The sequence below is a fragment of the Oratosquilla oratoria genome, unplaced genomic scaffold, assembly GCF_046742065.1.
Source record: "Oratosquilla oratoria isolate Oo_2021 unplaced genomic scaffold, ASM4674206v1 SCAFFOLD53, whole genome shotgun sequence".
NCBI classification, from domain to species: Eukaryota; Metazoa; Arthropoda; class Malacostraca; order Stomatopoda; family Squillidae; genus Oratosquilla; species Oratosquilla oratoria.
The window spans coordinates 1487614-1503229 of NW_027467717.1; positions in this window are offsets into that span (position 1 = coordinate 1487614).

Below are 15616 nucleotides of genomic sequence, written 5' to 3' on the forward strand. Positions count from 1 at the left end.
AGTTGCCGCATGTCTCAAGCATTTGGGGATAGTGCTGTGAATGAACGTACTGCAAGGCGTTGGTTTCAAAAATTCAAGTCGGGAGATTTGTCCCTCTGTGATGAGCCTCGCTGTGGACGACCACAGGTTTTGAATGACGGAGTCCTGAGACTCCTGAAGGCGGCCATTGAAGAGGACAGTAGTCTAACGTGTGGTGAACTTGCAAGATGGTTCGTTTCCGATGAAACAGTTAGACCACCTGCACTGCCTAGGTAAGACATTCAAACTGAGCAAGTGGGTTCCACACACGCTGTTGGAGGTCCACAAGAGACAATGAGTGGCAGCCTGCATATCGCTGCTATCTCGCCACCATACCGCATCATTATTCAATCGAGTGCTTACCAGTGATGAAAAGTGGGTTCTGTACGAAACTCCCAAGCGTTCCAGACATTGGTTGTCACCTCAGGATGCTGTCCCTCACACCGCAAGACCACCTATGCACCCACGCAAGATTATGCTTTGTGTCTGGTGGACAGGTCGTCAAGTGGTTCATTATGAGCTGCTACCAACGGGCCAAATGGTCACTGGAGACCTATACTCGCAGCAATTGAAACATGTGCAACAGGCACTGCGCCAGAAGGAGCCAGCACTGGTGAATCGCAAAGGCGTGCTTTTCCTCCATGACAACGCCAGGCCGCATGTCGCGCGAGTGGTCAGGGATACCATACAGCAACTTGGGTGGAAGACTTTGTGCCATCCACCTTATTCACCTGACCTTGCGCATCCGATTACCACCTCTTCCACTCCCTGGATAATCATCTTCGTGGGAAATCCTTTACCAATGAAGGAGACTTGCCCTTAGCCCTCACGGACTTCTTTGCATCCAAAACCCGCGAGTTTTACCACAAAGGGATTGAACAGCTGGAGACACGTTGGCAGGTCCTGGATGCTGATGGCAATTACTTCGAACACTATTTATAAGTTACACATACTGTAAAGCGTTTTTTTTTTTTTTTTTCCCTTTAAAAACGGACAGAACTTTTTTGGTTACCTTGTATATTAGGGATGGAAGAGAAGTATAACTTAAACAGGACTACGAGAATTAAGGAGGAAGAAGAAAAAGTAAGCAATTTATTAGAATTAGTTCGGTAAGATGAACCTGAAATTGGGAAACAAATAGAAATGTATAGGCTCGGGAAATATAGTACAGATAGATCAAACCAATTAAGATTAAATTTGGGTCACAAACGACAGCAGCGAAAATCTTAGCAAAAACAGGGAAACTAATTGACAGTGAACAATATAAAAAGGTATGGATAAAAAGAGAAATGAATAAAGAGGAAAGAGAGGAGGAAAAAACGAAAAGAAGAGAAGCTAAGGAAAAAAAACAAGAACAGAACAAAGTCAGAAAAAGAGGAATTCTATTGGAGAGTAGTAAATATGAAAGTGAGGAAATGGCTCATAACAGAGAAAAACAAAAGGGAAACAGAAAATACAATGGAATTAGCAGAAAATTAAGTCTTACAGAAATATAGATGGATTAATAACAGGCTTGAACGAACTGAATGATTATCTGAAGGAAAAAGAACCGAACATAATGGGAATTGTAGAGACAAAATTTAAAGGTCCACTACCACCCAACAGTGTAGGACAGTGGTTCTTAATCTTTTCCAGTGCCCATACCCCTTGATATCTCAGAAAAATGTTCTCGTGCCCCCATCCAATACAAATACAATGCAAATATATGAAAAGGATGAGTGATGCAAACCTTGTTTGCTTTCTCATAAATATACAGTACCATTGCAATGGCTATCATGTCTCGTACCCCCAGGTTTAAATTTTCGTACCCCAGGTTAAGAACCACAGGTGTAGGACATGATGCATATAATTATTGGATTAGAAAGAGACAAAACAAGGGGGTGGAGTTATGTTCCTGACTAAGAAGGATATAAACATGAGGAATGTCACATATGGAAAGAATAGAGATGATTATGATGGAAGTGAAAGACAGAAATAGGAGGAGCAGAAAGTTTGTAATAAATTATGTGCCTCCAAAAACGGCCTCGTGGGAAGAGAAACGTAAAAGTATGTTAGAAGACACAAGGATAACATTAAACAAGATAATGGAAGATGTAAGAATACTTATAATGGGGGACTTTAATTACAAAGAAGTCTGCCAGGGAGAGATGACAGTAAAGGGGGGGGAGACGACTCAAGGGGAAATGTTCTACTCGAGATGATTATTGACCATACAATGACCCAATGGATTCAAGAGAACACTAGGTATAGAAATGAAGAACCATCGAGACTGGACCTAATAATCACATCAGAACCTGAAATTGTGGAAAAAATTGAATACAAGACACCAATAAGTAAAAGTGACCACATACTGATTGAACTGGAATTAAGTGAGGAAAAATACATGAAACGAAATGAATATAGAAAAAGAAGATTGATGTATGAAAAAACAAATTTTGATCAAATAAAAATGGGAAAGAATATACAAAGAGGAAACTACATTGGAAGAGAAATGGAATATCATGACAACAATTTATAAAAAAGGAAAAGTATGTCCCAAGACAAAAACAAGAAAAAGAATATGTAAAGAGCTGGTACAACAAAAGTTGTAGGGAGTTAAAAGACAAAAGAGATAAAGCTTGGACAAAATTGAAAAAAGACAAAAGACCTGAAAAATGGAAAATGTATACTAATCATAGAAATGAATATGTACAAGTGTGCAGACAGGAAAAGAGAAAATATGAAAAAGATGTCAGAGAAATGTAAAGATCAACCAAAACTATTTTACAGATTTGTAAACAAACTGAAAAACAAACAAGAATTAGAGAAATTATGACAAGAAGTTGAATACACAGGAAATAGAAATGGCAGAAATTATGAACATGCATTTTAAATCGGTGTTTACAAGGGAGAACATACAACCTAGTGATATCGAATGGGAAGACAAATCGCATGGACCAGATGAAATAGCAAACTGGATTTTGAAAGAATGCAGGAATAAACTGGCAGACAAAATACATAGCATAATAAACAGTTCATTGAAAGAAGGCAAAGTTCCAAAAGATTGGAGAAGAGCAAATATAGTACCTATATATAAAGGGGAAATAAAAAAGACCCTACTAACTATAGACCAGTCTCTCTAACAAGTATAATAGCAAAAATTTGTGGAAGAATTATCAAAAGTACATGGGTAAGGTATTTTGAAAAAAAACAATGAGCTAAATCCAAGGCAATTTGGATTCAGACAAGGACAATCATGCGTCACAAACTTAATGTGTTTCTATTCAAGGCTAATAGATATAATACAGGAAGGAGATGGATGGGCTGATTCTGCATCTCTAGACCTTAAAGCTTTTGTCAAAGTACCACATAAGAAAATGCTTAAGAAATTAGAAACTGAAGGAGGAATACAGGGCAAACTGCTTAAATGGATGGAAGACTTTTTGCAAGAAAGAAAAATGAGAGTAGTGACAAGAGACAAACACTAATTGGGATGAAGTAATAAGTGGTGTTTCACAAGGAACAGTTCTGGCCCCAATAATGTTTGCTATATATATTAATGATATGGATGAAGGAATTGAAAGTTATATGAGGTTCTTTGCGAATGATGCAAAACTGTTGAAAAAAGTGAACACTGAAGAAGATTGTGTCACTACAGAGCGATCTCAATAAAATATGGGAATGGAGTAGGAAGTGGGAGATGGAGTTCAATACTAAGTGTAGTATAATGGAATTTGGAAGCAAAAAAAGAATAGTAGGATCATATAATTTGGGAGGAGGAATAAAAAAGTAGAAAATAAGACGGGCCTGGGAGTCATTATTATGAATAATATGTCACCTGAGAAACATATAAACAAGATTTTTAGAGAAACTTATAATTTAATAACAAAGTGGCATTTACATACCTGGATGAAGAAATGGTGAAGAAAATACTAATCACTTTGATAAGACCAAGATTGGAATATGCAGCAACGATGTGGTCACCAAGTACAAAAAAATGTATAACAAAACTTGAAAGAATACAAAGAGCAATTACAAAATTGGCACCAACACTCTCAAAACTATCACATGAAGAGAGACTAGCAAAACTTGAGCTACAGACACTAGAGCAAAGAGAGAGAGGAGAATTGATAACTATTTATAGAATCATGAAAGGCATAGAAACTATTGATAGAGAGGATCTAATAAAATGGGATAATAGAAATACAAGAGGACACGGAAAGAAAATCAAGAAAGACAGTTATAGAAGAGATCTGAAAAAGAACAGCTTTCCCCAATGTAATAGACATTTGGAACAAGTCAGATAAGAAAGTGGCGTGTGCAAAAACAATACATGAATTTAAAAACAGTTTAGATAAAATGAGATATGAAGACGGGACACCACGAGCATAGCTCCCCTTCCCGTAAAATACAACTAGGTATATACACATATACATATATATACACATATATACACACATATATACAGTATACATATACACATATATACACATTTTTGCAGAAACCACCGGGAAATTGGAAAAAAACAAAACAGATACCGAATGTTTTCCTCTATTAAGACATTTTCAAAGGTACAGAAAAGCAATACAGAAAGAAATATATACATAAGAAGACAGGATATTTGGAAAGGTCCCATGTTACACATCACAATTATGTCAATAATAAAATTGTCCAATTTAAATAAACCCAAACAAGTTCATATTATTTCCAAAATTTCTTTTTATGAAACAAGATTCAATAATATTTCTTTCTATAATATTATTACAAGAAGTAATTACCTACTTTAGAATTTCCCCCAGTCAATATTATGACCCTCCCTTTGGTGGACAAATATTCCACTTGACACTTGCCCCGTTCTAATACTATATTTATGTTGGCCTATTCTTTTATCTAAACCTTTGCCTTTTTGGCCTATACAAATAAAATCAGTTTTTACATGGTATGTTATAAATACGTTCTTTACTTCTTGGAGAATTTTTAATTAACAGGCTCTTAATGTTATTGTTTTTAAGTACTATCTGGATACAAAATTTATTAAAAATGCTAGGAAGATTAAATTTTCGTGGTACAGAATTGTTAACATATTTTTATAATTATATTGCTTGACCTGCAAATTATTAAGAAAACATTTCCTAGCAGGTCAAACAATTTAATTATAAAAATGTGTTAACTTAATCATTCTTCCTAGCATTTTTAATAAATTTGGTATCCAGATAGTATTTAAAAACAATAACATTAAGAGCCTGTTAATCAAAAATTCTCCAAGAAGTAAAGAAGGTTGTATTTATAACATACCATGCAAAAACTGTGATTCTATTTATTTGGGCTAATTACTGAAGAGGATGTGATATAGAGAGAAGTTGGTCAGTTCAAGTCTTTGTTGATTTAGTCAGCAGAAGAGGAAAATTCTGTATTTTTAGAACAAATATTAAACTTTATAGCCACTACAAAATAAAGCAGATGAATTTTCAAATGCCAAACTTAAAATGCTCTGGTTTGTTCTTTTATTTTTGTTTGTTTGTTGTTGTAGTTAAATAAATGGTCTTTTTCCAAATCCGGCAGTTTAAATATAAAATTGTATATGTGGGGCTATGTCCAACTATTAATTTGTGTATTTTAACAATTCTTTGGTTACCACAACAGCTAGTTTAAAGAAAATCAAAAAGAAAGAAAAAGGAATAATCGCTAAAATCATAATTCTTAAAAATGTTGAATATTCAAAGTTAAATGATCTATACTGTACTAAAATGTCCTCCGTGTGCAGGAGGGCCACTGCGATCGCTGCTGCCTAGTGAGATGGGTTAACTTTATCAAAAGATGCCGTCAATTACTAAAATATTGAAGAAAAATGTTCACCGATTAATTCAATTAACGAATTTCATTGGTTTGGGTTGGTGACGATTCGATAATAGTTGATGACAAAGTTTCAATATTTTGTGCATCCCTGTACATAAAGTTCTATAGTTTGTTTTTGGTGGCTAAGGATCTAGATTAGGGCTAGGCAAATTTACTTGTATCATATTACTAATTAAAATGCTAAATATCAATGAAAATCTGTATAGCTACCAACAACTACCAGGAGATAACTTTTTGAAAAAGTAAAATATCGTGTCTCTCATACTTACTGAGAGATCGCTGGCCAGGCCTCCTTTACAGCCTTCACTCCTCCGTTTAACACATTGCCATCTTACATACTCTTTTCTTTAATTTTTTAACATACATGTAACCATTGTAGCACAAATTGTCTCCACCCCTAGCCCAAGAACTAATCAGCCAGCTGTCACCAAGGAAGAACCTGATATTGAAGTCTATCCCAGCGCCGCGTCTTTTCAAGCCTGCACCACTAGAAGACAAACAGCCATCACCATCATCACAACCACCACTAGAAGATGCCATCAACCAGTCATCACCCTCGCCACAAGAAGACACCTTCCCAATCACTACTACACATGAGTTCGAGTCCACTGGATGACAGTCAAGATGCACCACCGTTGCCACCGCAACCTGAACCACCAGTAACGCCTCAAAAGCAACCGTCAACTCGCCACAAAAAAAAAAATGTTCAAGAGTTTTCTGTGGGAGATTGTGTCAGCGTTGCTGTACCAAAGTTGGACCGAACATCAACAGACTTGCCTCCTATACCAGCCATCATAAGCGCCATCCATGGGAGTATGGTCAAGACATATTTGCTCAGTACAGCTTATGGGGTAATCAACATGAAATTCACGGGAGACGACCTCCAGGCGTACAGCAGTGATGTTGAGATGAACAGTGAAAAACGCGTTAGTCTACAAGAAGCGGCTCAGAAGTTTAATCCAGAAAATCGATTCCTGAAAACACATTGTTCCTGCAAGGGTAGCAGCAAAACAGACCAGTGTTCATGTCGGGCCAATGGAATTGAATGTTCTTTGGACTATCATCCAAGATCCACATGCACAAACAGAGAAATGCCAAAGTGAACAAGATCAAAGTCACCACCACATCTCTCAAAAAAAGATCGTCGGGACATCACAGGAATGTCAGCCAAAAGTTCTTCACGAAGTCGAATTAGAAGTTTATTGTGAATGTACAATGTATGATAAATGTCTTTATTTCGCATTTTTTAAAACGTATGTGGATTTTGCTGCATTTCGTTTATTTTTTATGTTTGCATTCGAGTTGTAGTGCAATATAAATAGATTTAAAAAAAAAATTAACTAAATGAATTGTTATCAATCTTTTGTTTCCTTCAGTCATTTTAAAAATATCCCGCATGTTTCTTGTTATTTAAGTTTTCTTTCAACAAGCCACCTCTTACGAGTCATCCATTATTCATAGAGAAAAATTAAATTAGTTAATATAAAGACAATGAGAATTCATTAGATTGAGAAATATAACAAATTAAAAGAAGCCGAAAAATATATAACATATGAACAAATTGATTGGTGAAGGAATGGGTGTCACTTTCAAGATGAACGGACAGCTGCAATTGTCCAGGACACAACTGTCCTAGATCCTACATTTCAGGTTATGTTTTGTCAGCAACAACCAACACTTCTATCCATGAGAACAATATCCCATCGAAAAGGAGGAGTCATAGTAGAGGTAAAGAAGATTTGTCAAGAGCAGTAGAAGAACGTGGGGTTAGTAAATTTAAAAGCAATTGATCGAATGTTTTTGATTGATTGATTAACCAATTTTTTTGTAATTTAATTATTTAATTTATTTATCCATTTATTTGTTATTTATCTATCTACTTATTCACTTACTCATATATTTATTCATTTATTTTAGATTAATCTCCATTCAGTGAGAAGTGAAATCTCTTCCTCACAACGCCTGAGCCGGTCTTCCAAATTCTTACAGCCGTTGCAAGCCATATTCGCCCTTTTTGTAATGATAGAAACAACAAAGGAAAACAGAAACCAAAAAGTGAATACGAATAATCAAACTCAAGTTAATATCGTACCAATGTTACTCTGCTTTATTATGTACTCTTAACAGCTGATAGCAGGTTGCCCACCACCAACAAAGCTAAAAAATATAGAGACACGGACGAAAGAATAAAAACAATTGTTTATGAATATAATGGCGAAAGAAACAATATCTCAGAGGAATAGCACACAACTATCAAATGAACTAAAGTTTTTACCTTTCATAACAATAGAATTGTTGTGCAATACCCATTTTTTTTATTTGTTTTATGGAATAAGCACATAAGAATGAAGGAGATTGCTAGGCAGTTCCATGTCCATTACCACCCATCATCCCCACTCATAAAGTTGTCTAACAGTTTCTTAAAACAACTTATATTTTCAGCGCTCACTACATGGTTACTAAGTCTGTTCCATTTGGGATCCACCCATTTAGTCTTCGGATATTTAGTCTTCTGGACAATTAGTCCTCCACTAATTAGTCTTCTGACAATTAGACTTCTGAAATTTAGTCTTCTGGACAATTAGTCCCCCACTAATTAGTCTTCTGACAATTAGTCTTCTGGACAATTAGTCCTCCACTAATTATTCTTCCTTTGAAAAATGTGGACATTTAGTTTTCCCAGTAACTTGTCAAGTTAAAATAGGATAATCAGCTTAAAATTTCAGTTATTATTTTCTTATTATCAATTGGTGATTTAATACAACCATATATAAATGATAAATGAGATAAGAATAGGAGGATTAGAGGCTGTAGGGTACCTTGTATTACATGTCTGGTATTACGTATACCAAGTTGATAGATGTGCTGCTAAAATGAGGTACGTGTGTGATGGTGAATCAATAGCATGAACGAGTTGTCCACATTTTTGTGGACGAGTTGTCCAAGTTTGCAGTTTTGCGGACCAGTTGTCCGAAGACAAGTTATCGTTCAGCATATCAGTGAGGAATGTGAAAATGAATATCTTGAGGTCAGGTCTCCCTGTTGGAGGTGGTCTTCCAAGTACAAGGGTGATCGGTTGCCCTCAGGTCAACAATAACAGACTCTGGAATAACATTAATAATTTCCTTTCACATAGAAGGTAAAAATGTGTATATCTTAACACATTATATAACGGACAGACTGAAGTTCCCTTGCAAAGCAAAACCATGTTTTCTTAGAAGTGAAAATGTATCTGAAATCCAATAAGGGTTATGCACTCATAATAGATTATATTTTAGTATAATTTTGAAATTACCTTGTGAAGTCACAATCTTAACCCTTTATCTCCTAAGATGACCATATGGTTACTAAAAGTAGATCCTTTTTCCCTCCAGGCTAGCAACAGCACATTTACAGGAAACAGGCTAAAACAGGCTTCAACGTGAGTGTGAGGCATCCCTCTTACATATATTGTGGTGAGCTCAGTTTCAGAGCTGCAGTCATAGGGTATGGACACTCTTCAAGACAACTATATCCATTTTGGTTGGGGTTACAATGTCAGCTGCAAAAAGGTGAGCCTTGGAAATATTGATTGACTTTGGTAAATTCAATTATTTTGTGGCATACTATAGTGATATATGAGTGATTTACTAAAAAAAAGTGCCACTTGAAAATTTTCATTTTTACTTGTAGATATTGAAATTTTTATTGTTGAATACCATATGGTTACCTTAGGTGTACGTGTGCACAATTATTCTTGTTCATGAGTGTGTGATTTCAGTTACATTATTATTGATAAATGTTTTTTTATGTTTTTCAGACAAAAATTTCTGACTGTCAATGAAGCCTTATATCTTCTTGAAGCGTTGGATGATGTCAGAGGTTTGTACATCGAGCCCCCAGATGTAAGCAACCTGACTGACGAAGATTCTGGACTGGAGGATGAAGGCACCGTCTGTCACCCAGAAAGCCTATCTGGAAACCAATTGTTAGCCCCTGCTGAATTTCGAGCATCTCGTCATGAAGAAGAGGAGGAAGAAGAAAAAAAATGAAGAAAAAGAGGAAGAAGACGACGAAGAGGAAGAAGAATCTCTTGTAGAACAGAATGAAACAAGAAAAAAACCTACAAGGAAGACACTTAAAGTGTCAGACACTTCTGCAAAGATAAAGTGGGGGAAGAATAAGGGAACACCTGCTCGACCAGGTATTTTCCCTGAAGTAGATTGCAGTAAGCATAGAAACTTTAGTTTTGTAGAACTTTTCAAGCTCTTCTTTGACGAGGAAATCCTTGCACACACGAAAGAACAAGTGACGAAGTACTGTTTGATGAAAAATTGGCCTGATATCTTTGTATCCATAAATGAGCTCAAGGTTTTTCTGGCCATTTTGATTGTTTCTGGCTACAACTCATTGCCTAGCAAATCTATGTATTGGTCACATGACCCAGATCTACACAACAAAGCTATAGGTGATGCAATGCGTCGGGACAGATTTGATTCCATCAAGAAATGCCTTCATTTCAATGCCACTACTAATCAAGACAAGAATGATAAATACACCAAACTGTGCCCTCTGATCACTCATCTCCAAGAGAAGTTTATGGAACACTTCATCCCTTCACAGTGTATATCACATGATGAAGCAATGGTGAAATACTTTGGGAAACATGGGTGTTAATAGTCCATTCGTAACAAACCTATTTGTCTTGGTTATAAAATATGGTGTCAAAACACTACCTCTGGCTACCTCCATGCATTTGATCCATACCAAGGCAAGACTTACAAAGGGGATGAAAAAATGGAGAGTGACCTTGGAAAAGCTGCATCTACTGTTATGCATCTCATTGGTGGGTACAGTGATAGTGCAAAATGTCTGCCATACCATTTCTTTTTTGACAACTTTTTCACTACAGTTCCACTGTTAGTAGAGTTAGCCAAGAGAGGCTATGATGGAACGGGAACCATGCGAAGCAATAGGTTAGATAAATCCGGCCCTCTACTCAGTGTTGCTCAAATAGATAAGAAAGGGGGGGGACTGTTTCATCTGTGTCAGGAAAAGTACATTCAAAAGAAATAGAAGTAACAAGATGGAAAGATAATGCTGTCATAACTGTATGTTCTACACTCCATGGTGAAAATCCTACAGGAAAAGCCAAAAGGTGGTCAAAGAAAGACAATAAGCATGTGCAAATAAATATTCCTAAAGCTGTTCAGGTTTACAACAGTAACATGGGTGGGATGGATAGGATGGATCAGAATATCAATGCGTATCGTATTGGAATTCGAGGAAAAAAGTGGTGGTGGTGTCTCTTTACATGTATGGCAGATGCTGCTATTCACAATGCTTGGCAAATAGCTCGAAGAAGAGCAACAAACACTGACCAGTTGATGTTTAGGCGAGAGGTAGCCATGGCATACCTATTCAGGTATAAAGTAGAGCCAAAAGCCCCTGGGAGAAGGAAGCTTTCTGTACCTGGTGCTGAAGAAATGACATATGACAACTTGGGTCACTATGTACGACCACTTCAGGGTCATGCAAGAAGGAAGTGCATGGGTGAGAACTGTAAATCTGTAGTACGTACAGAGTGTTGCAAATGTGATGTCGGACTATGTATTCCATGTTTTGCTTCTTACCACAAGTGTATCTAAGATACACATGTGTATGTAAGTTTGTTCCAGTAGTGCCAACAGAGGTTACAAAATGGAATGTCATTTTAGTAGAAGAGACAATTTTCGTTTATGTTATGTTTAAGTATACCACAGAAAATGGTTTGTTTTTATAGCCAATAAAGCAGTGTTTAAGGAATGTGGAGTTTTTGTATCCATTGTCTCCTTAGGTAACCATATATCTCAATATTCGATATATAAATTTCACTTTAGGGGTCTTTCTGCTCTTTTTTACAATCAATAGAATAATACTAAGAAGATTATAACAAAATTTGAAACAATTTCTTTTCAGGAGGTAAAGGGTTAAAATACATACACACACATATACCAAAGACTTTTTCCCCTTACACAGGGGGAGGGGGGGTAGCCAAAAAGAAAAAGGCATAGAAATCACTCCCACCCATTCCACTTCCTATATATTCCACTTCCCTCCACCCTCCTCCATCCCTCTTATCTTGGCACCTCCTAGATGACGGGTCATTCCTCCACAGACATTCCTCTTTTGTAATGCCCCTTTCACCCCATCCATCCTAGGACTCCCCCTCATATGCACTCCTTCCACCTCTGCCTTCCACACTTTTTACTAATCTTTCTTCACTCACTTTCCAAACCATCCTAATACTCTTTCATCAACCCTCCAACCCCACTCCTCCCTTTCCTGCCACATTCGCACCCAAGTACCTAAAACTATCCACTTCCTCCAGTCTTTCACCCTTAATGCTCACTTCCAGCCTGCTGTCACTCTCTCCCCTTGTACACCTCATCACCTTACGTTTACCCACATTTATCTTCAGCTTCCTTCTTTTACACACCTCAAACTGTCACTAACTTCCTTAATCCCTCCTCTGATCCCGCTACAAGCCCAGTGTTGTCTGCAAACAACAACTGGCTCACCTCCCACTTTTCTCCATTTTCTTTAACCATCTCCAACCCCTGACCCACTACCCTTGCATTCACCTCTCGCACCACCCCCATCCATGTAAAGATTGAACAGCCAGGGCAACATAACACACCCCTGTCGAAGTCCCACCTTTACCTCAAACCATTCACTCTCTTCATTTCTAATCCTAACACAAGCTCTACTACTCTCTTAAAAACTCTTGACTGCTCTTAACAGCTTTCCTCCTATCCTATATATCTGCATTACCACCCACAGTGCCTTCCTGTCTACCCTGTCATAAGCCTTTTCCAGATCCATAAAAGCCCAAAAAACAACCTTACCTTTTCCTATAGCTTTCTCACATATGTCTTACCACAAAAATCTGATCTACACAACCCTACCTGTCCTAAACCCACACTGTTCCTCACCAATTACTCCCTCTGTTCCTCTCCTAATCCTCTCAATCAAGACCCTCCCATAAGATAGAAAATTCTCTTCTGTAACCAAAGAAGTTGAAATAAGACATCACATAAAAGCGGTACATATGAATGGAACCGAAACGTCCACGGTCGACAATTTCATGAGGCTTAAACGACAGAACACGTTGGGCTCGAGCCTGCAACTTCTTTGGGCCATGGAGGTGACCCGACCCTGAACGTTACGGCCTCATGAAATTGTCAACCCTGGACGTTTCGTCCCCATTCATATACACTGCTCTCAAGTCGTGTCTTATTTCAACTTATTTGGCACCAAAAGAAAATTCTTGTTATATTCATAAGTAAATAAATAAATAAAAATAAAGAAAAATATTATTAATAAATTAACCAAAGTAGTTTTGTTGGTGCTTCAGAAATAAAATAATTCTATTAGACAGAAACCAAAACTGTACCGCATAGTCAGGGATAGGTTTAACGCTAGAGTTTGATAATTACCTCTGCACTTCCATTCGTAACCGCCCTAGCAATGGAACTTTTTGCTTTATTCCTGGCGCTAATGCACTTTTTCCTGGATTTAAGGTCAGGACTCATTAGATCTCCCAAGTCTCCCTCGCACTTAGTTCTCTCTAAAAACGTTTTATCTGAGCTATATCTATTTTTGGAGTTGTGTAGTTGAATTGGGCCTATCCTTTCCCTATTTTTTGTTCTGTACAGATGAAAGAAGCCCTTTGAGTTGGATCTTGCTTGTTTGGCAACCTTGATTTCAGAGTTATGTTTTGCTGTGAGCATATTCTTTTTAACCAGTTTTGCCATATTATATTTTGATCTAAGGTGTATCTCCCTGTTTTTTATTATTATGTAAAGTCCTCCTTTCATTCCGATCTCAAGTTTCAACCTGTCCATCATCCATTTGTGAGTATTACTATTCTTTCGTATTTACTTGAGGGGAATACATTTATTTTTTGCATTTACAAATGAATCTGTTAGGTTACTATACATTTCGTCCAAATCGCTGACCTGGCTGTTGACCCCGTGCCCACAAGTGACCTAGTCCAAGGTACGTATATCCTCCGTGACCCGACTCCTGACCACGCTATTGAAGCCTGGCGTGACAGTACACCTGATCCCGTCACAGTCCCCTGGATCGGTCCCTAAGTGATCAAATGTCTTGTATAGTTTCTCGTCTAATCAAAATTGGCTCTCCTGAAGTCTGGTACTTGAAAGTTATTCGTACTTTTTCATTCTTCCCAAATAATATATTTTATTCTTGATGATCGCTACAGCCTGGACTATTTCCCACTTATGTTACTCTTAACTAATAATGAACACCTAACAAGCAAGTCCAGAGTATTGTCCCCTTGTAGGATCAGTAATTATTTGTTTTAGGAAGTTATCCTGCACATCTAAAAAAAAATTCGCCTCCTGATCTAAAATTTCCCAATGTTTCTATAATTAAAATCTTCCATGGTCACAACGTTTTTCTACTGGGACGCCCTGCGAATTTCATGATTCAGGGGGTCAGTCTGCTCAATCTTGAGGTTATCTCCTGGTAGTTTTTGGTAGCTATACAGATTTTCATTGATATTTAGCATTTTAATTAGTAATATGATACATGTAAATTTGCCTAGCCCTAATCTAGATCGTTAGCCACCAAAAACAAACTATAGAACTTTATGTATGGGGATGCACAAAATATTGAAACTCTCTTCAACTACCGTATTTTTCGGACCATAAGGCGCGGGCAAAATCCTTAAAATTGGCCAAAATCGGGTGGTGCGCCTTATGTGTGGCTTCAGTGCAAAAAAATGCCTCGGACAGTGATGAATTATTTTGACACGTTTCGTAGCTAGCCTGCCGACGGCGACAGCGCATAGGCCCAGCAAAAGTTACAACCAAGTTATAACTAAGATGCATGTATCTTGACAAGAAAATTGCGAAAACTTCGACAGTTTTCGAGTCCATGCCACCGCATTCATTCACGCTATCATGGCTATGATATGATAGCGTCCACAACACAGACTGCCATTTTGCGTTGGTCTAGTCTCACTCCACTCAGACTGTAGTCATTTAGTTTTTTTTTTTTTTTTTTGTTTTTTTTCAGTTTCGACCATAGGCGCAATATGGATATAAAATTAATTATTAATTTTGTAAATTAAATGTATCACCGTAATATGCAATTTTGTGGGCGGAAATTAAAATAAAAAATACCTTGCTACAAGCAAATATGCAAATGAACGAAGTCGGTAGCATAGGATCGGGACGCCAACATCTCTCACGACGACGACAGCGAGGCCGAGCCGAATGGCATTTAATTTGCAGGTAATGATTTATTAAACACAGGTTAGGTTAGGTTAGACGAATTTATCACCCTTTCATTTCTTCGATGTCGGCATCTATCATAACAAACATGGCGTATCATTCGTCCGACACGACTTCGTTACTTATGACATCAGTTTTCGCACTTTTTTTTTTATTTCCGCTCACAAAATTACATATTACGCTGATACATTATAATTTACAAACAATTAATAATTAATTTCTATTGCTATATGGTGCCCATGGTCGAAACTAAAAATTACCTTCATTTGTAATCTTGTGTTTTTAAGTGAATAGAGAATTCCAGGAATAAAACTGCTAATGTTGGTTTTATTCCCCACAATTCCCATAACGTGTTTATGTTGTTTTTTAGGGGTATTGGCAGGGCAGACCGTCCATGGAGGTAGTCTGATTTCACTGACCAAAATAAAAAAATATATAATTTATTTTTTGTTATTTTGCTAAATCCCAACCGATTTTTCTCA